Genomic DNA, 23,541 nt, shown 5'->3' on the forward strand with positions numbered 1-23,541 from the left:
CAGGAGCTCAGTGGCTGAGCTCCTGGCATCTAGTTCCAAGCATTATCAATGCAAGCTACAGTGTCTCTGCAAGAAGCAGAGTTGTTGCCAAGCATTGGCAGTGACAATGTTTTCAATGGAGCAGATTGTACCGTGTGATTTGATGTTGTTTCTGGCCTGATACTTCCTAAGTCTGCTTCTCTTGCCCTCCAGGACATTCTGTGAGTTGCTTAATATTTTGATAATTTGTTTTTTTTTTTTTGCCTAAACTAGCTAGAGTAGATTCTATTATTTGCAATGAAGAACTATGCCCAATAGTATTACCTTCATCTCCATTTTACAGATGAAGAAATTGAACCTTTTTTAAAAATGAAGAAAATTTCCTAAGATTACACAGCTAGTAAGCAATGAGGCAAGACTTAAGTGCAAGACCTTTGAGTCAAAGTCTAGGTTCTTCCGACCATGCCATGCTGCTATCTGGAAGATATGTACATATATTTTTACAAAGATTATTAATAATTAGCCAAATAGATATGAGTATGGGATATCCCAGAGGAATTTAAAACTAAGATATTCCAATACTCACCATGAAGTGAGATCATCAATAAAAACAAATGTTACCACTTCACAAATAATTACTATGTGCCAACACTGCCCATCAGCTGTGGGAGGGATCCCAGAGATTAAACACTCTCATTTATAGATGAGGAGCTTGCAGCCCAGAAACATGATAGAATTTTCATGTTTCAGTCAGTAGGGGAGAGTGAGGAGAGAAAAGCAATTTGTTGACTCCCTTTTCCTTTATATCAGTGGAGGGTGAAGCCACTTATTAACCCATTTAGAAATGCTTGTATCACACAAGTTCAATGCCTAAATGAAAATCTTATTTTAAATGTTAGAAGAAATAAATATTGAATCTATGAGGAATAACCATATTTAAAATACTGCCAACCAGTCCCAGAGATACCCTAGACTACACCATCATCAGTCATTCAGGGTGTGTAACTGAGAAGCCTAAAATAGCTTTTGAGAGAAACCTCATGAAAACATCCCCTGGGGAGCTGAGATCACATTTCCACCCAGCTCTGAAACACAGAATTTATTTGACCAGATTCGATGCAAGAAAATTTTTCCTTCTGCAGAAATTGGGAAAAATGTTAAATCCCTTGTGAATCCATGGAAAATGTAAGATTTAGTGTCTAAATGTTTTAAAATAAAAACATTTTATAACAGACATTACTATCTCCATGTTCATAGATAATATTTTTTGTTTTAATAAAATACAAGATGTGTTTTACCCTAAGGGCCATTTCTATTGAATCTGGAGGGGGAGAAAAAAAACAACTTGAGTTATACAAGGAAAACTGAACCTTTAAATTTCTGATTCGTTTCCCCTTAAATCATCCAAATATTGCTTTTTATGGGCTATGTAATAGCAAAACAGTCTCTGAGGGGGTGTTAAAGCATTTCAAGCCTTGCTTCCCTTAAAATAAAGTAACATAAAATAAGTTTTAAAAGGAGGAAGCAGGCTTCAAGTGAATCTAAATGGTTTACAAAAGGTCTCATCAGGCCAATATCTAAAATGTTTAAGTGAATTCTTAATTTTTAAAATTCTCCTTTTCCTGTTTAATAGTGGAATCTTGCATGAAGACTGTCTTGAATGCTTAAAATATGTCTTCCTATCAGAATAAGAATAAACTTGGTCTCTGAAAAGAGAGCACTCTGCTTTTCTCCATTAGAAATCACCTTGAGATATTTAAGAGTAAAGGAATTGCACCAATTTAAACCATATGCTTGTTTACATCTAATTTATCAGATAACTCTTGGAAAATTTTACTTAACTAAGACAGTCTTCTTTTTCACAACCATTGGCTGATTCAAATGGTGGAGTGTGCAGTTCACTTAGGGCCAAATGCAGAATCACGTCAATAGAATTTGAACTTCTTCCATTTTTTATCTCTATTATTGAGATGAATGTTGAATGAAATCAGCTCACTTTTGCCTTAAGCTCTTTTTTATTTTAGTTCTCCCATGGGCCTACTTACATGAATAATAACTTAGGTTGTTTGGAAAGAAAGTCTAAGAAAGCTAAGAATAGCCAGTCGTGGTGGCTCATGCCTGTAATCCCAGCCGTTTGGGAGGCTGAGGTGGGCAGATCACCTGAGGTCGGGAGTTTGAGACCAGACTGACCAACATGGAGAAACCCCATCTCTACTAAAAAAACAAAATTAGCCGGGCATGGTGGCACATGCCTGAATCCCAGCTATTTGGGAGGCTGAGGCAGGAGAATCACTCTCCAGCCTGAGCAACAAGAGTGAAATTCTGTCTCCAAAAAAAAAACGGCTAACATTGAATGAAACATTTTCTCAAAAATAGTTTAAGACATTGCACTAGTTTGCAAAGCAGAAGAAATCCACCATACATGGTGAATTGTCCATTTGAATTTTTAGCTGGTTAAATTTTTGGCTGCCTTGAATCTGAAGAAAGACTGGCAGAGATAACAACATAGTATCTTAAGCAGAAATCTAAGGAAGCCATTCAGAAATTCATCCATTCATTCCATCATGATTTATTCAGTGACAACTATGGGCAGGCAAGATGTTTGGGACTGGAGATATAACAGTGAACCATGGAGCAGGTATTTTCAAAGAAATTGAATGACAAGAGATCTGTTTGGGAGGGCCACAGTTTGGTAACAACAAATACTAATTCTGGGACTCATTTGTAGCATGTTTTATACTTTTAGAGAAAGGAAACATCAAAGCACAAATAGTGACATCTCTTCATTTTTAGTCCTGTGATATTTGGCCAATGTTTTGCATACCCCGAAGAGCAATTCCTATCTGAGATCCAATAACTTCACTCACTAGAACACATATGATACCCTGGAACATTCATCATTTACCTCTAGTGTGCATCTCACCTCTATTCTACTTGCTCCCAGCTTTGTGTCTTTGCCTCCTACTTCACTATGAAAATTGAAGTGATTGAACTTGTATTCTCCCAACTTTCTTTTTGCCACCTTCAAATTTATCTATATCCTATAAATTTAATGCATTCCAATAAATAGTATTTCCAATATTCAAGAAGGAACTTGCAGTTCATGCAGAAAAATAACATGTGAGAAAACTAAGAGAAATCTTGAAAATAAAAAATGAGAGATAGTTAGCGTTACTAGACAATGCAATATATTTTGGAACTCCAATAAGTAAAAATGTTTGACATTAGATAAAACGTGGAAAATCCATGGAATAGAATAAAGAGTTCAGAAATAGATTCAAATTCTATGAAGGTTTGGTTTATGACAAAGGTGCCATTTCAGACTGGGTGAGGAAGGAAGGGAAGAATTCAAAATATGACGTTGGACAACTGGCTGACCACTGGAAAAAATATTAAAACTGTATTTATCTCATCAAAAATAAATTCCAGATGGATTAAATATATAAATGTAAAAAATAAAATATTTTGAAGAAGGCATGAGGAGTAACAGGGACCATATTTACCTTCCTGTCTGAAACATCTAAGAAAAAAGACAAAAATATAATGATTTTAAAACATTAGACAACAGGCAACAAATGACAATGATCCTTGAGAGACACGAAACAAACTATATGAACCCTATTATTGCCCCAGCTCACTGCCTGGAAATAATTTTGAGGCCACAGCATAGGGAAGGGGGAACCAGCTAGAGCCCAGTGATCTCAAGAAATTGAGGAGATGGAGCTGGAGCCAGAGTCCAGGAAGGCCAAGGCAGCTGAAGCTCACAGAGCAGAGTACCAGAGAAAATTGCAGTCCAGAAAGAGAACCCTGGAGATCTTCAGAGGATCCCCTTGCAGTATTCAACTCAGTACTACTCAGCAAATGTGTGTGAGTAAACTAGCAGAGGGCCCAGACGCTGGGAAACAACCATCTGAAAGGACTAAAGAGAACAGTGTCTCACAATGGAATGGAAATAGTTCCTGTTCCCATCAACCAGAGTGAAACACCTCAAAACTCACAAGGCGTCATGTAAAGTACTCATAAGAGTTTTGTCTCATTAATGGGGGAAAATATCCCTACTAAATGCTTATCTGGTCTTGCCTAACAGCTTAAAAGCAAGACTAAAATGAACCAGAAAAAACTCAAGAATATTTACAAGATTACAAAAATAATAAACATCCAACAAGGTAAAATTTACAGGATCTGGTATCCACTAAAAAGTTACCAAGTATGCAATGAAGCAGGAAAATGGACCCATAATACCAGTGGTTAATTCTGATGAACCAAGTAGGAAAAGACTTGTTTCATTGTATTTCCTTCAGTCTCTTAAAATTATATAAATATATAAAAATGTACTATATATTTATATATAAGATATAGGTGTTTTATGTATGCAAATGTGCATTTATATATACTATATATACACACACACACGCGCGTGCACACACACACACACACACACATCTACTTCCTCCTGTCTACCTACTCCACAGATTATCTAGAAATATAGATGGAGAAAAAATACACAAGAGATGATAGCAGGCATAGAGAATATAGTGAAAAGTTTGACAAGATGTTAATTGTGAGTCCCATAAGGAAAAGGGAAAGTAGAAAGAAATGGCTGAGATCTTCCTAGAACTCATAAAAACATCCACAGGTGTAAGAAGCAGCCCAGGACTGCTCTAGTGGGTTAAGGAGATATATATATATATATCTCCTTATATCCATACATATATATATAAAATTTGAAAGGATCTAAATGTTCATTAATGTGGACTGTAAAATTATAGTATAATTATGTTATAGATGCTATGTAGCCATAAAGTATACTAAAGGAGCTATTTTTTATGTCAGGATATGGACCAACCTCCAGGTCTCCAAAATATACTGCTAGGAGAAAAAGCAAGGACGAAAGCAACACATAGAGTATACCATCGTTTGTATGGAAATGGAGGTGGAGAGAGTCACATTCACACACAGATATAAATACCTATTTGGTTGTAAATGAACAAAATATTTCTGGTATGATACACATATAAATAAGTAATAATGGTTGCCTCTGCAGTGTTGGATAGGCTGGGTGACAGGAATAGAAGGAATAGTTTGTTCCTTGTATATATTTTTGCATCTGAAATTCTGCAGGAGGTGCGACTATCATCTATGTAGATCAACCAATAAAAAAATTTAAAAGCAAACCTCAGCACAATCAAAATGGCCTTCCGCTCTCGCCAGCCAAGTCCTTTTCCCTTTAACTACCTTCTCTGGCCTTTTACAGTCTGTTACTTCTTGGAAAAACTTGGAATTTAGAATTTAAAAGCATGAGGATATCTTTCCTCTATAAGCATCAAACCTAAGGCTGGAGCTCTGTATGGGTTTGCAAGTCTGCTTTTAAATCCACAGGGTGGAGAATGTAGCTTATTTTTAAATTAGGTGGAATTCAGAAAAGAGCTGCCAAAATGATTAAATAGACTGGAGAGACTGGTTTATAAAGAAAGATGAAAAGACGTAAATGTGTGTAATTTGGCGACATGACAGCAGGCCTGGACTGTGGTTAACACATACAAGTACTGAATTTGATGAGTTCAAACACCAGGAAAGGAGCAGAGTAGTTGAGGATATAAGTAGGAAGAGAAAGGAGAAAATATGAAAAGAAAAACAAAGTGAACAGATACTCAAACAAAAGTCTTAGTCGGCCTGTCTGCCTATCTATAGAAAGGCATCTCCAGGGAAGCAACTGATGTCTTGTTTCTTGGATACTATCCTAGAACACCTATACCTTCTCAGCAATTATAAGTTGAAACCAGCTGCCAGACCAGGGGGTTAGAGGTCACCAGAAAGGCTTTTATCTTAACTTAAGCTCCCCTTTCTCACTGCCTATCTCCCTGATCTGGCACTTTGCTGTATTCAAGTGGCTATTTTGCTTCCATGTGCATAACCAATGAGGGGAAGATAGCCTTTTAGCGAGGAGTCTATGCAGAGTACATTGATCATTCAGTCATATTTCAAGTTTTACTGGGTGTCTATAGTAGGTCTGAGAAAGAAGATTGCAGTTCCCTGCTACTGACTATCAAGGAGTTTGTGGTAAGCTCATGATAGTTCTATCAAGAATGGACAAGTGAGATGGCCAGGTGGACACAGACCAGCTTAGCAGCAGCACTGTGAGCACTGTGCTGCACATTGGATGGTCCTGTGTCCCTAATCAGCCTCTCACTGAGCCTATCTCTGGAGAATATTAAAAAGTCACATTATTGCTATGCCATTGAAAATGAGTACCATGGGGTGATTTTGCTTGCTTGTAATGTAACTGCCCAGTCTCTTCACCTGCTATATCTAGTCCATTCCTTTTATTTCATATTCACTAATTCTTAGTCCATATTTATTTGGGCTTGCAAATTAACTTGCCAGAGTATATGCTCAAGGGTGTGCAAATTGATGTGGGTGCATATATAAGAATCTACATTTGTATGTATATGTAATCATGCACAAGTCTGTGTGTGCATTTCTGGATTCACATCCATGTGTTGCTGTGTATATGAGAAAATGTACATATGGGTAAAATGAACAAAAAATTAATTTAAGAAACACTCTGGTATGGATTCCAAAACTAATACATAAGAGCATATTTTAAAAATCATTCTTGGTTTATGTTTATTTTAAATTTTCTCCATTTTTCAAATGAAGGAACTGAACTGTGGCTGTAACTTGATCCTAATGTGCTTATTATTGGCAGCATTAGGTGAGGCCATTCCCCTGTGGGAAGAGAGTAGGGTTAGAGGGAATAATCATTATAACTCTCAATTATCCTGGACAAGAGGCAGCTTCTGGGTCAGGAGATGAAAAGTTGGCAGCTATGTCTTAGACTGTGGATAAGGAAAGAATTACTTATCTCTGGGCCCCAGTTCTCTTGTGAAGAGGCTCTGAGGAGTCCAGACATGCTAAAGGCCTTTCCCATGTGATGGAGAGAAGCTGAACTCTGCCATACGGAACAAGGGGAGGAGGCAGGCTCATAGCTACGGTGCCATGATTAGGTTTGCCTACAGATTACGGAAACCCCAAAATAACAGTGACCTAAACAAAAAAGTCCAGGGATACTGTGGTAGCTTCACTAGGTAATCAGGAACTCCATCTCCTCTCTGCTCTGCCATCCTTGGCAGCTACTTCCAGCCTCAAGACCATCTCATGTTCCAGGAAGGCTGCTGTAACCTCTGTCATCACATCCTTTTTTGGGCAGCAGCAAAGACAAAAAGGAGGCATCTCCCAGTTTTTTCTGTTGTATTAGCCAGAACTTAGTCTTGTGACCATATCTAGCTGTAAGAGAGGCTGGGAAAGATATCCTTATAGGCTGGTTCATCACCATCTTGAATAAAATTGTTTTTCTGTAACTAAAGAAGGAGAGGATAAATACTGGGGGGAAAGTATTTTCTGCAACAGTTGGGCAAAAATGTGGCCTAGAGAAAAGCCCATAAGGATATGTAGTTGCCAGCTGAAGGATAATTTTGGTATATGCTTCCTTTCGGTGATACCTGAGGCTGTACCAAAAAAGTGATATTAGCTGTTATAACCTGTTATTGGTTGTGCTGTGGGGTATTAAAGAAAGTGTCCGTGTCCACTCTTGGGCAAAGGAGAGAGCAGCACTCAGAGGCAAGTATGGTGTGTCTGCAGTGATCTCAGGGAGCATTGGCCCACAGAGAGAACCACAGAGAGCTTTCTGGAGCAACAGAACCATAGGCTTATAGGCAATGTGTCTGAGTCATCACAACTGGTGGGGGAGACACAAGCAAGAAACATCCTAGAGACTCCCTGGGAAATACCAGCAGTAAGAATATCTCAAAAGTGGGGCTGGGGTCTTGCTGTCCCACAAGTGAGGGTTACAAGGTCAGTAAGCTGTGCTGAACCATGTATATGACCTCATTTATAACCATAGACAGGTGAGGCCAGGAGATTATTTGAGTGACAGGAAATAAAGAATATATTTCAGAAGTATTTGTTTTATAAAGAAAGAGTTGGTTAAGAAAATGTGGATGCATGCATTTTAGACCAGGCTCCACCTTTTTAAAGTGAACACCAGTGAGTGAGTGTGGTGATTTTCAATGCATATTTCATGGAACTCTCTAGTTTCATGAAGTGAATCAGAGTGCCTTCAAGACCAGAGAGAGACCAATGGGCTAGACTTTGGTCCCCAACCCATGCTGATTACATATTATTCATATTTTTAGATTTCAACATAACTTCTCATTTGAAAAATTATTTCTACTGGCCCCATCATTAGAAAGTAATGGTGTAGGTATTAAACTCAGTAATGGTAATCACCTAACAATGTTGATCTCACTGTCTTAAACTAAGAAATACTGTAGAAATGCTATTTAATAAAAGGAAATAGATATGTTAAATCTCCTCTAAAAAATTCCAGTCTATCAAGGATATCGTGAAAATGAAACATTTATACATTGTTGGTAGGTATGTAAATTTAGTTCAACCCCTATGGAGAAACAGTATGGAGATTTCTCAAACAGCTAAAAATAAAATTACCATTCAATTCAGCAATCCAACTACTGTGTAACTATCCAAAGGAAAAGAAATTGTTTTATCAAAAAGTTACCTGCATTCATATGTTTATCACAGCACTACTCACAATAGTAAATTCATGGAATCAACCTAAGTATACATCAATGGTTTACTGGATAAAGAAAATGGGGTACATATATACCATGGAATACTACGTAGCCATTAAGAAAGAATAAAATCGTGTCTTTTGCAACCAAAAGGATGGAGCTGGAGACAATTATTCTCAGTGAAACAACCCAGAAATAGAAAATCAAATGTTCTCACTTATAAATGGTAGCTAAATGAAGGGTACACATGGACATAAAGATGGAAATAAGTCTAACTGGATGCTCCAAAAGTGGATATGGTGGGAGGGGACTGAGGGTTGGAAAATTGCCTATTGGGTGCAATATTCACTATTTGGGTAATGGGTTCAATAGAAATCCAGACCTCACCATTGTGCATCCATCTAACAAACCTGCACATGTATTTCCTGAATCAAAAATATGATAAATAACAAACAACAACAAAAATTCCAGCCTATACCTACATGAACTGAGATATGCAATATTGGTTACCATGATTAACTCACTAATGAAGATTCTAGAAATCAATCAAAACATTTAGGAAAAGAAGGGATTCTACATGAAGACAGGCTTTGAAGATTCTTTTTATTATTTTTTTAAATTTTTGTATTACACTTTAAGTTCTGGGATATATGTGCAGAACGTGCAGGTTTGTTACATAGGCATACATGCGCCATGGTGGTTTGCTGCACTTATCAACCTGTCATCTATATTAGGTATTTCTCCTAATGCCATCTCTCCCCAGTCCCCACCCCCCATCAGGTCCCAGTGTGTGATGTTCCCCTCCCTGTGTTCATGTGTTCTCATTGTTTGACTCCCACTTATGAGTGAGAAAATGCAGTGTTTGGTTTTCTGTTCTTGTGTTAGTTTACTGAGAATGATGGTTTCCAGCTTCATCCATGTCCCTGCAAAGGACATGAACTCATTCTTTCTTTTTTTTTAATTTTAATTTAATTTTATTATTATTATACTTTAAGTTTTAGGGTACATGTGCACAATGTGCAGGTTTGTTACATATGTATACGTGTGCCATGTTGGTGTGCTACACCCATTAACTAGTCATTTAGCATTAGGTATATCTCCTAATGCTATCCCTCCTCCCTCCCCTACCCCACAACAGTCCCCGGAGTGTGATGTTCCCCTTCCTGTGTCCATGTGTTCTCACTGGACATGAACTCATTCTTTTTTATGGCTGCATAGCGTTCCATGGTGTATATGTGCCACATTTTCTTTATCCAGTCTATCATTGATGGGCATTTGGATTGGTTCCAAGTCTTTGCTATTGTGAACAGTGCCACAATAAACATATGTGTGCATGTGTCTTTATAGTAGAATCATTTATAATCCTTTGGGTATATATACAGTAATAGGATTGCTGGGTCAAATGGTATATCTGGTTCTAGATCCTTGAGGAATCGCCACACTGTCTTCCACAATGGTTGAACTAATTTACACTCCCACCGACAGTGTAAAAGTGTTCCTATTTCTCCACATCCTCTCCAGCATTTGTTGTTTCCTGGCTTTTTAATTATCGCCATTCTAACTGGCATGAGATGATATCTCATTGTGGTTTTGATTTACATGTCTCTAACGGCCAGTGAGGATGAGCTTTTTTTCACGTTTGTTGGCTGTATAAATGTCTTCTTTTGAGAAGTGTCTGTTCATATCCTTCGCCCACTTTTTGATGGGGTTGTTTTTTTCTTGTAAATTTTGTTTAAGTTCTTTGTAAATTCTGGATATTAGCCCTTTGTCAGATGGATAGATTGCAAAAATTTTCTCCTATTTGGTAGGTTGCCTGTTCACTCTGATGATAGTTTCTTTTGCTGAGCAGAAGCTCTTTTGTTTAATTAGATTCTATTGGTCAATTTTGGCTTTTGTTGCAATAACTTTTGATGTTTTAGTCATGAAGTCTTTGCCCATGCCTGTGTCTTGAATGGTGTTGCCTAGGTTTTCTTCTAGGGTTTTTATGGGTTTAGGTCTTACGTTTAAGTCTTTAATCCATCTTGCGTTAATTTTTGTATAAGGTGTGGAGGCCTAGTCTCCTCCACACCTTATACACCTTATTCTTCTGCATGTACACCTCCACACCTTATTCTTCTGCATGTGAGTATCCAATTTCCCTAGCATTGTTTATTGAAGATTAGCTGGCTGTAGTGCATGAATTTTTTCTGGGATCTCTATTCTGTTCCCCTGGTTTATATGTCATTTTTATGCCAGTACCATGTTGTTTTGGTTACTATAGCTTTGTGGTGTCTGTGTGTGTGTGTGTGTGTGTATATATATATTTTATATGTGTGTGTATATATATACATGTTATATGTGTGTGTGTATATATATGTCTATATGTATATATGTATACATATACATATATGTATATATACACACATATATAAAATATATATACACACAATGTATATATATACACACACACGTATATAAAATACATTTATAACACACACACACACACACATATATATAATGAGATGGGGTCTTGCTATGTTGCCCAGGCTGGCCTTAAACTCCCAGGCTCAAGCGATCCCCCCGCCTTGGCCTCCTACAGTGCTGGAATTACAGGCGAGAGCCACCTTGCCTGGCCTAGCTTTGTAGTATATTTGAAGTCAGTTAGCATGATGCCTCTAGCTTTGTTGTTTTTGCTCAGGATTGCTTTGGTTATTCAGGGTCTTTTGTAGTTCCAAAAGAATTCTACAATTTTTTTTTTCTTTTCCTATTTCTGTAAAGAATGTCATTGGCATTTGTATAGGGATTACAATAAATCTGTAGATAACTTTGGGTAGTATGGCCATTTTAACAATATTAATTCTTTCAATCCATGAACACAAGATATCTTTCCAATTATTTGTGTGTTCTTCAATTCTTTCACCAGTATCTCAAGGATTTTTCATTGCCTTAGTTAAGTTCACTCCTAGGTATCTTCCTTTTTTTATGTTATTGTAAATGAAACTGTTTTCTGGATTTCTTTTTCAGATACTTCACTATTACTATATAGAAATGCAGTTGATTATTTTTACCTTGCAAGTTTACTGAATTTGTTTATCAGTTCTAATAGGTTTTTTTTTTTGGTAGAGTCTTTAGGGTTTTCTATATATAAGATCATGTTGTCTGCAAACAGGGACAATTTGACTTTCTCCTTTTTAATTTGGATGCCTTTTATTTCTTTCTTTTGTCTAATTGCTGTGGCTAGGACTATGTTGTCCTTCAACAGTACGTTACATAGAAGTGGTAAAAAGTGGGCATCCCTGTCTTTTTCCTGATGTTGAAGGGAAAGCTTTCAGCTTTTCCCCATTCAGTATGATGTTAGCTGTGGATTTTTCATACATGGCCTTTTTTTGTGCTGAGGTACATTCCTTTTATATATAATTTGTTGAGAGTTTTTATCATGAAGGAATGTTGAGTTTTGTCAAATGAATTTTCTGCATCTATAGAAATAACTATATGGGTTTTGTCTTTCTTTCAGTTAATGTGGTATATCAAATTTATTGATTTGTGGATGTTCAACCATCCTTGCATCCCTGGAATGATCATAGTGAATGATTTTTTTTTTTTTTTTTTTGAGACGGAGTCTCACTCTGTCACCCAGGCTGGAGTGCAGTGGCACTATCTTGGCTCACTGCAAGCTCCGCCTCCTGGTTTCATGCCAGTGAATGATATTTTGAATAGGTTGCTAAGTTTGATTTGCTAGTATCATTTTGGGATTTTGCATTTATGTTCATCAGAGATACAGGCCTGTAGTTTTCTTCTTTTGTTGTGACCTTGTCTGATTTTGGAATTAGAGTAAATTGTTGTGACCTTGTATGATTTTGGAATTACAGTAATGCTGGCCTCATAAAATGAGTGTGGAAGTATTCCCTCCTTCTCCTCTTTAGCTTTCTGAAAAGGTCGAGGGTCGGTATTAGTTCTTTAAGTGTTTGGTAGAATTCAGCAGTGAAGTTCTCAGGTCTTGGTTTTTTCTTTGATGGAAAACGTTTTATTTCTGACTCAATTTCCTCACTCCTTATTGCTGTGTTCATATTTCTATTTTTTATTATTTAATCATGGTAGGTTGTATGCTTCCAGGAATTGATCCATTTCTTGTATGTTATCAGATTTGTTGGTGTATGGTTGTTGTTCATAATACTGTCTTATAATCTTTTTAATTTCTGTGGTATGAATTGTAATGTATCCTTTTTCATCTCTGATTTTATTTAATATTTTTTCTTAGTCTAGCTAAAAGTTTATCTATTTTATCTTTTCAAAAAACAAAACTTCATTTTATTGATCCTTTCATTTATTATTTTTTTAGTCTCTGATTTATTTCTGCTCTGAGCTTTAGTATTTCTTTCCTTCTACCAATCTTGGGTTTAGTTTGTTATTGTTTCTCTAGTTCCCTGAGATGCATCATTGGGTTTTTTATTAGAAATCTTTCTTCTTTGATATGGGCATTTATTACTATAAACTTCCATTTTAGAACTGCTTTTGCTGTGCTCCACAGGTTTTGGTATGATGTATTTCCATTCTCATTCATCTCAAAAAATTTTTTTAATTTCTCTTTTTATTTCTTTATTAACCCATTGGTTATTTAGGGGCATGTTGTTTAATTTCCATGTATTTATAACGTTTCTGAAGTTTTTCTTGTTGTTGACTTACAGCTTTTTATTAAAGCTACCTCTATTGCTGAAATTCCAGCAGGGAAAAAAATTATTATTGTAAATCCAAGCCTCTATCTTCTAGCACTTTGTTGTCTTCTGAAACAATGGGATTTGGGGGTGGGGTCACACGAAGTTCCTTAGGAAGTTAACCATTGCACTACAATAGAGCTGCTTGCAGTTGGGAGCTTTTAGCAGGCAATATATTATAATCAGCAGCAGAAGATGTAGATTCATGAAAGTAAATCAGTGAGATGTGACTCAGGCTGCTTCTGGAAAGACAGGAGTAATTTCCTTAAGACAGGGTCTGCTCTAACACTGTGAGAAGTGGAGCTCTTCGCAGAAAAGATGAGAATTGCTTCTGAATTAAAAAGCTGCGAGTGACCTTCCAAGGTCAGCTAGTTTATTCCCTTCAGGCAGAAACTCTTAGTAATGCAATGATAAGGTGGCCTGTTTTACCGACCCTGAAAGAGAGCACATGCATTCCAGAATTCCACACTCCAGCATGAAGAACCTTCACTCCCAAGAAATTCTTCTTGGGCATCAATATAATTCCTTCCGCTATGGCTAGTTTGCTTTTGTTTTTGCTTTCTATTTTCTCTTCCTGAGAGACAAATAAGCTGGTCAAGTAAGACTAAGGAACCAAAGAAGCACAACTTCACAACTTGCCCAGAGTTTGGTGAATTCAAAACTAGAGAACTCATTATGGTATCCGTTCTTATCCACAGATCCGAAGAACAGTAAATGCCTTTCTTGGCAGATAGAGAGCACTGGCAGGAGGCAGCTGATCTGCCTGTTTGCAGATAACAAAAAACCTTTAAAGCTCAAGGTACTACTCACCAGGGAATCAAGTGTTAGTGCCCCCATAACCCCCCCACAATAAAAGGTTAAAAAAATACAGGGAAGGAAAACAGCAATTTAAAAGTCTATAAAAGTGCCAGTTGCAAGGTCTGAGGCTAGTGCTTAAGGGTGAGCAGAAGGTCTCTTTCACCCAGGTAATGACTGTAAGCCCCATAAGGAGATGGTTAAATCAAACACTGAGATGACTGCTCTTAAGAGGGGAAAAATCTGTCAATCACACTTTGCCTTTGACACAAGGAAATTCCTTGAAACTGAGAATGGAGAGTGGAAGGGAGGGAGAATGTCTCCTGATGTGGGTGGCCAGGAAATCAGGGGCCAGAAAAGCATGAGAGGAGAGAGGAAGAAAGAGCCTGAGAGGCAAAAAAACACAAGACTGAATTCTAATCAAAATGCTATGAGGCGTTCACACCAGGCCTTGTGAGAATATTAACAAGGTTACCCAAGGGAGGGGGGGCCTTTAGCCCCAGGAGTTATTAGTGAATATGGAATTATATTTGCACAAACACTACCAGATGCAAGGGGCTAAATGTCCTGCAGATGTGGAAGAAGCCAGTGTATGTTCCAATAGGCGGCAGCTTTATTTGTTTTACCCTTCATCCAAAAGTCTGGGCAGCACGTTTCTGAGGGGTTGCATTTCTAGAATGACCACCAGATCACTAGGCCCCTGTTTCCCAACTGCTGCTTGCACCAGCCCCAAAAGTATCTCTGCCCAGGACAATGTGGAGTGGCCCTGAGTTAGGTTTGACCAGCTTACCAGCTGACCTCTACCATTTTTTTGTGTGGGGGGAAGGGGATAATAGCAATCCTACAAGAGATTTTCTGAAAGATGAAACAGTTCAGAGCCAGGTAAATCACAACAATTTCAAAGAGTAGTTTTGAACTCAAATTTTAACCAGTCAGTGTTGGGGAAAGAATATACAGCAAAACAAAAAGGGTACAAAGGGTCTCCTTATATGAACCTTCAGAGCCTCACAACTCAATTTTATTTAGATTCACCACTGCTGAAGGAGACATATCTCATCTCTGTGGTTGGATGAGATGCTGCCTTCAGGGGGTCTCCTGAATGCATGACCCCAAATCATGACCACCATCTTGCTCGTGCTGAGCAAGGATTGCCCGTCTGGAGAGAAAGAACTGTTCAGCACACTGATATGACATGTGGAGGCAGTTGACCCTGAAGCTAATGCCATGAGCCTCTCCCAAGTTCCTTGTAGGGCCTTTATCAATTTGTAAGCATGGCTATATGTTTTCATAAAGTTTACAAAATTAAAGTATGTAACACCAATTAGTTAATACTGCCCTGGTTTCCCCTCTGTCACATTTCCCTTTGTGTAGGGTGGCATCAGAGTTGGGTCAAAGATATACTTAGCTTGAGTGGAATGAAATGTATTACATGGTTGGCATCACTTTTGTGTAGAGCTGACTGCTAACCACCTGGTTGTATAAACGGATTCCATAAACACTTCTATCATTAACTGCTCACCAGTGAGCTGGGTGACCAAGGGACATCATGTTGGGATGACCAGCATCCTATGATGCTGATCCTATGATGAATTCTGATGTTATGTGAATACATCCTACAATGCCCAGCCCTGAAATAAGGAGAATAGTGGAGGAGAAATAAGATTTGAAATGCACAGAGCCGGAAACTAGTCATAGAAGTGTTGTCTAAATCTTACAACTCTTAGATGTAAAATCTTGATAAAAGTTTTCCCAAATTTGACAATTGTAAAATTTTACATGACATTGCAAGCAACAAAATGTGGTATTGAAAAAAATTTCCCTAAACTATCAACAATAAAACACAAATTTTAATAAATCATACTAAAGGAAAGTTGAACTATGCTTCTATTCTCTCTATACAATATGGTATTACAAAATTGTCATATAAAGAAGCAATCAGAATCTGTACAACTATATTATATATATTAGAAATATATATATTAGAATTATATATATTCCACATAATAGAATATACTACATATTCATATATTATCTAATTATAGATTACTAAATATAATAGAATTATATTATACATTATATGTAATATATATTTATTATTTATTTTATATTAAATAATTTTATATTTTATATATTTATTATGTATTACATGTAATATATTACATATTTATATATTATATCTAATTATATATTATCATATGTAACATAATTCTATTTTTATATATTATATGTAATATATAATATAATATATATAATTAGATATAAGTAATATATATAGTATATAATATATGCAATAGAAATATTTCAGACAATTAATAAAAACAGCATGTTGTTCTCCTGGATTTTGTGATTTTTGTAATATTTGTCAGCTTTCTTTTCGAATTAGTGATTTGTTATTTATTTATTTTATTTATTTATTTTTTTTTTTTGAGACGGAGTTTCTGTCTTGTTGCTCAGGCTGGAGTGCAATGCTGCAATCTTAGCTCACTGTTCACCACAACCTCCGCCTGCCAGGTTCAAGTGATTCTCCTGCCTCAGCTTCCCAAGTAGCTGGGATTACAGTTGCTCACCACCACACCTGGCTAATTTTTTGTATTTTTAGTAGAGACAGGGTTTCACTGTGTTGGCCAGGCTGGTCTTGAACTCCTGACCTCAGTCAATCCACCCACCTAAGCCTCCCAAAGTGCTGGGATTACAGGCGTGAGCCACTGAGCCGAGCTGATTTGTTATGATTTCTTACTGTAAAATATATTCACTTTACTATCTAATTTTATATCCAGAGTTGTGTATTCTTTTTCTTAAAGAAGGCCTCCAATATTATATAAGCTTCAAACCCTATATAACCTGGATTTGCCTTTGGTGCCATGTACCTTCTAAGCATTTTTCAGGCTTAAAAATTTTATTCCTCAGCTTATAAGGTAGGCTTTGTTTATACTATTTTACAAATAAAGAAGCTGTGACTTTCAGTCATATAACTTCTAAATGGATTTGAATGCAGTATCTGTCTTATGTCAAAGGAAGTGAGCTAGCTCTAGCCCTAATTGTATTTCCCTGTCCCCATAGCTCTATGCTGATTCCAAACTTGAACTTTCTTTGCTTTATCCAGTCTGATTCAAATGGCTTCCACTAAGACCATTCTCTCTACTGTTCCACCCATCTGCCCCCTGAAATACCTCATTATGAACCGATCTGAAAGAACTCACTGTCAGAAAACTTTTCTTCATTTATTTTCCATTATTCTGAAATACGTCCTTGTGGACCCCTCTGGCAATTTCTCTTTCTTGTGATATTTACCAAGTTTTATGTAGTGTTTACACTTAATAGGAAGAACCAGGAAAAACATTTCATCTTGCCCGAAGGATCTTTGAAATATTTTTTTAAATTGAAATTCAAAACGCACTCCCTCCAGGAAGCCCACCAGATTAATTCCAGGCGGCAAGTCCCCATGCCATCCTCTTCCTTTGTAACTGATTACTAGCTATTCACAGCCACACTGTATGTATTTGCATATACAGTATTCTCTTTCTTATTAGAAATCAAGATCAGCAATGCTTTAAAATCTTTACTACTTAAACTTAAATGCACGTTTGGATTCCAAAAACTTTGTGGGAACTCAGCAGAATTTTCAGACTATATAATGTAAGGAGGTGAGGTCTGAGTTTTTCTTCAGCACACCTCAGTATCTATCATATTGCTTTCAAAATGAAAAATAAGCAACTCCATTTAATGCAAAAACAGAAAACCTCAGTTCTGTGGTGGAACAAAAACTCATCAGTCTCCGGCCTGGTTTCCCTGAATTCTAATGCATGGCTTTAGCTCTTTCAGTGTGTAACCTCCACAAACAACATGGCTTCTATTTCTCTATCTGTAAAATAAGAATTGTGTTATTTCTTTCCCATTTACTTTACAAAAGTCTCATGGGAACAAAAGTTAAATGATTAATGACTGAAAGCCTTTGCACAAACACAAAATACTGAATAAAAATAATCCCTCCTTGCCACAGTGATAGGCACCAATGACCTGATGCTAAATCTTGACTGAGACTGAAGGTAATTCAGATCAACTCTGGGCCCTGTCTATGAATCCAGGCTGCTTTTCTCCTTATGAGGACAATCTGGGCTCATGTACCTTGACTTCCTTCACTGACAGGCCCCCTGCTCATGGCCCTCCCTGCTCAGACCCAACCCCAAGTAATATGAAATCTGGCTTACTGGTTTTAGGGAAGCAACATGTAGGAAATTGTAACGTGCAATATAAATTTATTCTCTCTTTTTCAGCTTATACCACAATATTGTTTAGAAAATTATTTGAGATCAAAGCTCAATATTTCATCTATTTTGGGCCTTTCCAAAGAGAAGCCCCTGCATAACTCTGTAAAGGTTTCCAAGTCAAACAAGTTGGCTGTCAGGACTGAAATAACTGGGGTGTGCTTGAGGAGCAAATACACCTCTATTGATGGAAATTTGTCAAGGTTATTTTAAAGGAAACAAGGGATTCGGGCATATTTTCAGCCAATTGTGCTTATTGAACATAATCTTTTTCTGGTCATCAGGTATAAAACAGCCATGGGAAATCACTCTGGACTTGAATCTGATCCCTGAGTAAATTCAGAAAACTCAAGATGCATAATTACTCTACCAACCCTGATGCCTATAGTACTATCTTGCCCTAAAACGACTTTCTTTTTATTCTCTCCTCTAAGATAATGAAAGACTAAATGGAGGAGTTCGTCAGAGAAAATAATCACTAAGCTTTGCTATGTTTCATGGTAACAGAGGACAAAGCAATACAATGTGCTTGAGTTTTGGAATCAGACAGACCAGGGTTTGGAATCCCAATAGTACCAGTTACTAGTTGTAGAATCTTGAGCTTGTTATTTAATTTCCCTGAATCCATTTGATCATCTATAAAAAAATGACTAGAATTTTAAAGGTAGAGAAATAAAAGCAATGGTTGCTACTGTTACATATTGAAAGAGCTAAAGCCATACATTAAAATTTGGGGGTATCAGGCCAGGAGTTTGATGAGTTTATGTTCCATCACAGAAGCAATAGTGATGATTGAATTAGATACTGTATACAAAGTGTCTGGCAGATTGCCTAACTTATAGTACACAATCAATCCATAATAGTCATATTAATCATAATAATGAAAAAAATATATTACTGGTCTACCAATAAGTCTATTATAGTCAAACAAAAAATAGTTTTTGAGGATATATATGCTGGGCACTATGGGAAAGGGAAGTACAATGACTTAGAGAAAATGAAACCTGCTTTCAAAGATCTGACTGTCAGAGGCATTTGAACAAGAGCAACTCTATCTTGAATAGGGGCTGGGTAAAATAAGGCTGAGATCTACTGGGCTGCATTCCCAGGAGGTTAGGTATTCTAAGTCACAGGATGAAACAGGAAGTCAGCACAAGATACAGGTCATAAAGACCTTGCTGATAAAACAGGTTGTGGTAAAGAGGCCAGATAAAACCCACCAAAACCAAGATGGCGATGAGAGTGACCTCTGGTGGTCCTCACTGCTCATTATATGTTAATTATAATGTATTAGCATGCTAAAAGACACTCCAACCAGTGCCATAACAGTTTATAAATGTCATGGCAACATCAGGAAGTTACCCTATATGTTCTAAAACAGGGAGGAACCTTCGGTTCAGGTAATTGCCCACCCCTTTCCTGGAAAACTCATGAATAATCCACCCTTATTTAGCATATAATCAGGAAATGACCATAAAAGTAGACAGCCAGCAGTCCTCGGGTCGGTTCTACCTGTGGAGTAGCCATTCTTTATTCCTTCATTTTCTTAATAAAGGTGTTTTCACTTCATGGAATCACCTTGAATCCTTTCTGTGTGAGATTCAAGAACTCTTTATTGGCGTCTGGATGAGGATCCTTTTCTGGTAACACAACCATCTAGTTTCACTTTTTAAAATGTTATTAAAGATCTGTCTTTATGTATTCTCTGACTTTGCCTAAAGTATATACCAATCATACATTTCAATTGCACAGGTTCTTTAATTGTACAGGCTATAGCTGCTGTACCACAATATATGCATTCTTCAAAATCATTGCCTACTATAAAAGTTCATGTTAAAATAAAAGAGAATGAGGATAAACGTACTCAACTTTGTAACCACAGCACTAACAAAATGGTAATTATTACCTGAGAGATAACTTGAAAGTTATTCAAGTCCAGGAAAGCAGATCAGTTGGCACTTGCCTCTGGGGATATTTTTAAATGCATAAAAACAATAGTGTGGTCTGCTGGATGCAGTGGCTCATGCCTATACTCCCAGCAATTTGAGAGGCCAAGGCAGGAAGATCACTTGAGGCAAAGAGTTCAAGATCAGCCTGGACAACACAGCCAGACTCTGTCTCTACAAAAAAATTTAAAACAATTATCCAGGCACAATGGTGCATGTCCACAGTCCCAGCTCCTCAGGAGGCTGAAGCAAGGGAATTGCTTGAGCCCAGGAGGTTGAGGCTGCAGTGAGCCATGATCGTGCCACTGCACATGAGCCTGGGCGGCAGAGTGAGATCCTGTCTCTAAAAACAACAATAACAACAAACAATAGTGTGAGACTTATGCTTCCGGCCAAGATGGAGTAATAGAAATTGGATTTACCTTCTTGCGTAAAACACCTAAAAAAACCTGGACATCCTAAACTAATTAACGCGAGAACTGAAAACCAAATACCACATGTTCTCACTTATAAGAGGGAGCTAAAGATTGGGTACTCATGGACACAGAGATGGTAACAATAGACACTGGGGACTACTAGTGGGGGAAGGAAGGGAGTAGGGGAAAGTTGAAAAATTGTCAAGTTTTTACTATGCTCAGTGCTGGATGGCAGGATCATTAGTACCCCAAACCTTAGCATCACACAATATATACCCAGATAACAAACCTGCACAGGTACCCACTGAATCTAAAATAGAAGTTGAAAAAAAAAACGTCAAAATATCTGGACAAAACATGAACAAATATATAAAATTAGAGCTCTCAAGATATTGGAAATAAACAATAAACGACAGTGATCTCTGAGTGAAGGAAACAAATGAGGCAAACTTAAGAATTTCCCAGTTTACTCTTAAAGAAGAGTTTCCAGGTCATGACACAGACAGGACAACACAGGTAGAGCCCAGTGGTCTTCCTGAGGTAAAGAGATGGAGCTGGGAGTCCAGGTAAGCCAATATGGCTAGAGTTCTCAGAGCAGAGAACCAAAGAAGAAAGTGCGTGGAGAGTGAGTGTCTGAGATTTACAGAGGGTCCCCTTCAAGGTTTCCATTGAGAACTGATCAAGCATGTGAGAGGAAACTACCTGAGACCAGGGAATAAACCGTGGTAAAGGATAATAGCAAACTACCCCACGTCTCATACAGGGCCAGGAATAGTAGCTATTTTCATCATCCAGAGAGAAAATCCTCATAATTCATGGGGCTGAGTTTAATAATACGAAGGATTTTGACTCAGTAGTGAGAAAAAATTAACCCTAGGGTAAATGTTGCTCTGGTCCTGCCAAACGAAGCCTAAAAGCGTGACCCAAAAGTATCCAATTATTTCTCAAAAACCTGACCACATTTCAGAAAAAGTGCAAGAATATTTTTAATAAGATAAAAATATACAGCATCTCTCAAGATAAAAATCACAATGTTATGCATCTAAAAAAAAATGACCAGGCATACAAAGAATCAGAAAAATCAAACTGACATTGAGGAGAAAAAATAATTTATCAAAAATACTTTTAAAATGACATAGATTATAGCATTAATAAATAAGAGTAACACAGTTATGATAACACAGTTATGATATTTGAACATACCCCATATGTTCAAAAGTTTAGAGAAAGATTTAACAAATTAAGTAAAGATACATAAGATATTTTTGAAAATGAACTTCCACAGATGAAAACTAAAATGTATGAAATGAAAAACATACTGTATGGGATAAACATCAGATTAGACATCACAGAAGGAAAGATAAATGAACTTGGAGACATAGCAATAGAAACTATCCAAAATGAAGCACAGAAGATTAAAAAAAAAGACCAAGAAAAAAATAAACAAAGCATCATTGAACCATGGGACAACTTCAAGCAGCCAAATATGTATGTAATGCGTAATGGGAGTTGCTAAAGGAAAGAAGGCAAGGAGGAAGTTGCAAAATATTTGAAGAAATCATAGCTGAAATATTTCCAAATCTGAAAAAAAAACTATAAACTCATAAATCCAAAAAACTCAATAGACTCCAAGCACAAGAAAGAAAACATGAGAACATGGGGATACACCATAATCAAATTGCTTAAAACTAGTGATAAAAGGAAAATCTTAGAAGAAACCTGAGAAAAATGACACACTTCACATAAAGAGAAACAATAATAAAGATGACTTAGATTTCCTGTCAGACACTATGCAAGCAAGAAGATAGTGTAGCAATATATTTAAAGCACTCAAAGAAAGGCCAGCATTGGCTGGGTGCAGTGGCTCACTCCTTTAATCCCAGCACTTTGGGAGCCCAAGGTGGGTGGATCATCTGAGGTCAGGAGTTCGAAACCAGCCTGGCCAACACGGTGAAACCCCATCCTACTAAAAATACAAAAATTAGCCAGGTGTGGTGGTGCATGCCTGTAATCCCAGCTACTTGGGAGGTTAAGGCAGGAGAATCACTTGAACCTAGGAGGCAGAGGTTGCAGTGAGCCGAGATCACACCATTGCACTCCAGCCTGGCAACAAGAGCAAAACTCCATCTAAAAAAAAAGAAAGAAAGAAAGAAAGGCCAGCATTATCCTGATACCAAAGCCAGACAAGAGCGCTGCTGTAAGAAGAGAAAATTACAGGCCAATATCCCTGATGAACAAACATGCAAAAATCCTCAACAAAATATTAACAAACAAAATTCAACAGCACATTAAAAGGATAATTCACTACAACCAAGTGAGATTTATCACTGGGATGCAAGGATGGTTCAACATATGTAAATCAATAAATGTAATACACAAGTTTAACAGAATAAAAGACAAACCCATATGATAATCTCAATAGATGCAGAAAAGATACTGAACAAAATTCAACATCCTTTCAAAATAAAAACTTTCCACAAATTATTTATAAAAGGAATGTACCTCAACATAATAGAGGTCACATATGACAGGCCCATAGCTAACATCATATTGATGACATAGCTTTCATCAATAGTGAAAAGATGAAAACTTTTCCTCTAAGATCAAGAACAATACAAAGGCCAGACGCAATGGCTCACACCTGTAATCCCAGCACTTTGGGAGGCAGAGGCAGGTGGATCACTTGAGGTCAGGAGTTTGAGACCAGCCTGGCCAACATGGTGAAACCCTGTCTTTACCAAAAAGTACAAAAATTATCAGGGCATGGTGGCACATGCCTGTAGTCCCAGCTACTCAAAAGGCTGAGGTGGAAAGATCACTTGAATCCAGAAGGCAGAGGTTGCAATGAGCTAAGATCG

Source organism: Nomascus leucogenys, chromosome 12 (assembly GCF_006542625.1).
Source record: "Nomascus leucogenys isolate Asia chromosome 12, Asia_NLE_v1, whole genome shotgun sequence".
NCBI classification, from domain to species: domain Eukaryota; kingdom Metazoa; phylum Chordata; class Mammalia; order Primates; family Hylobatidae; genus Nomascus; species Nomascus leucogenys.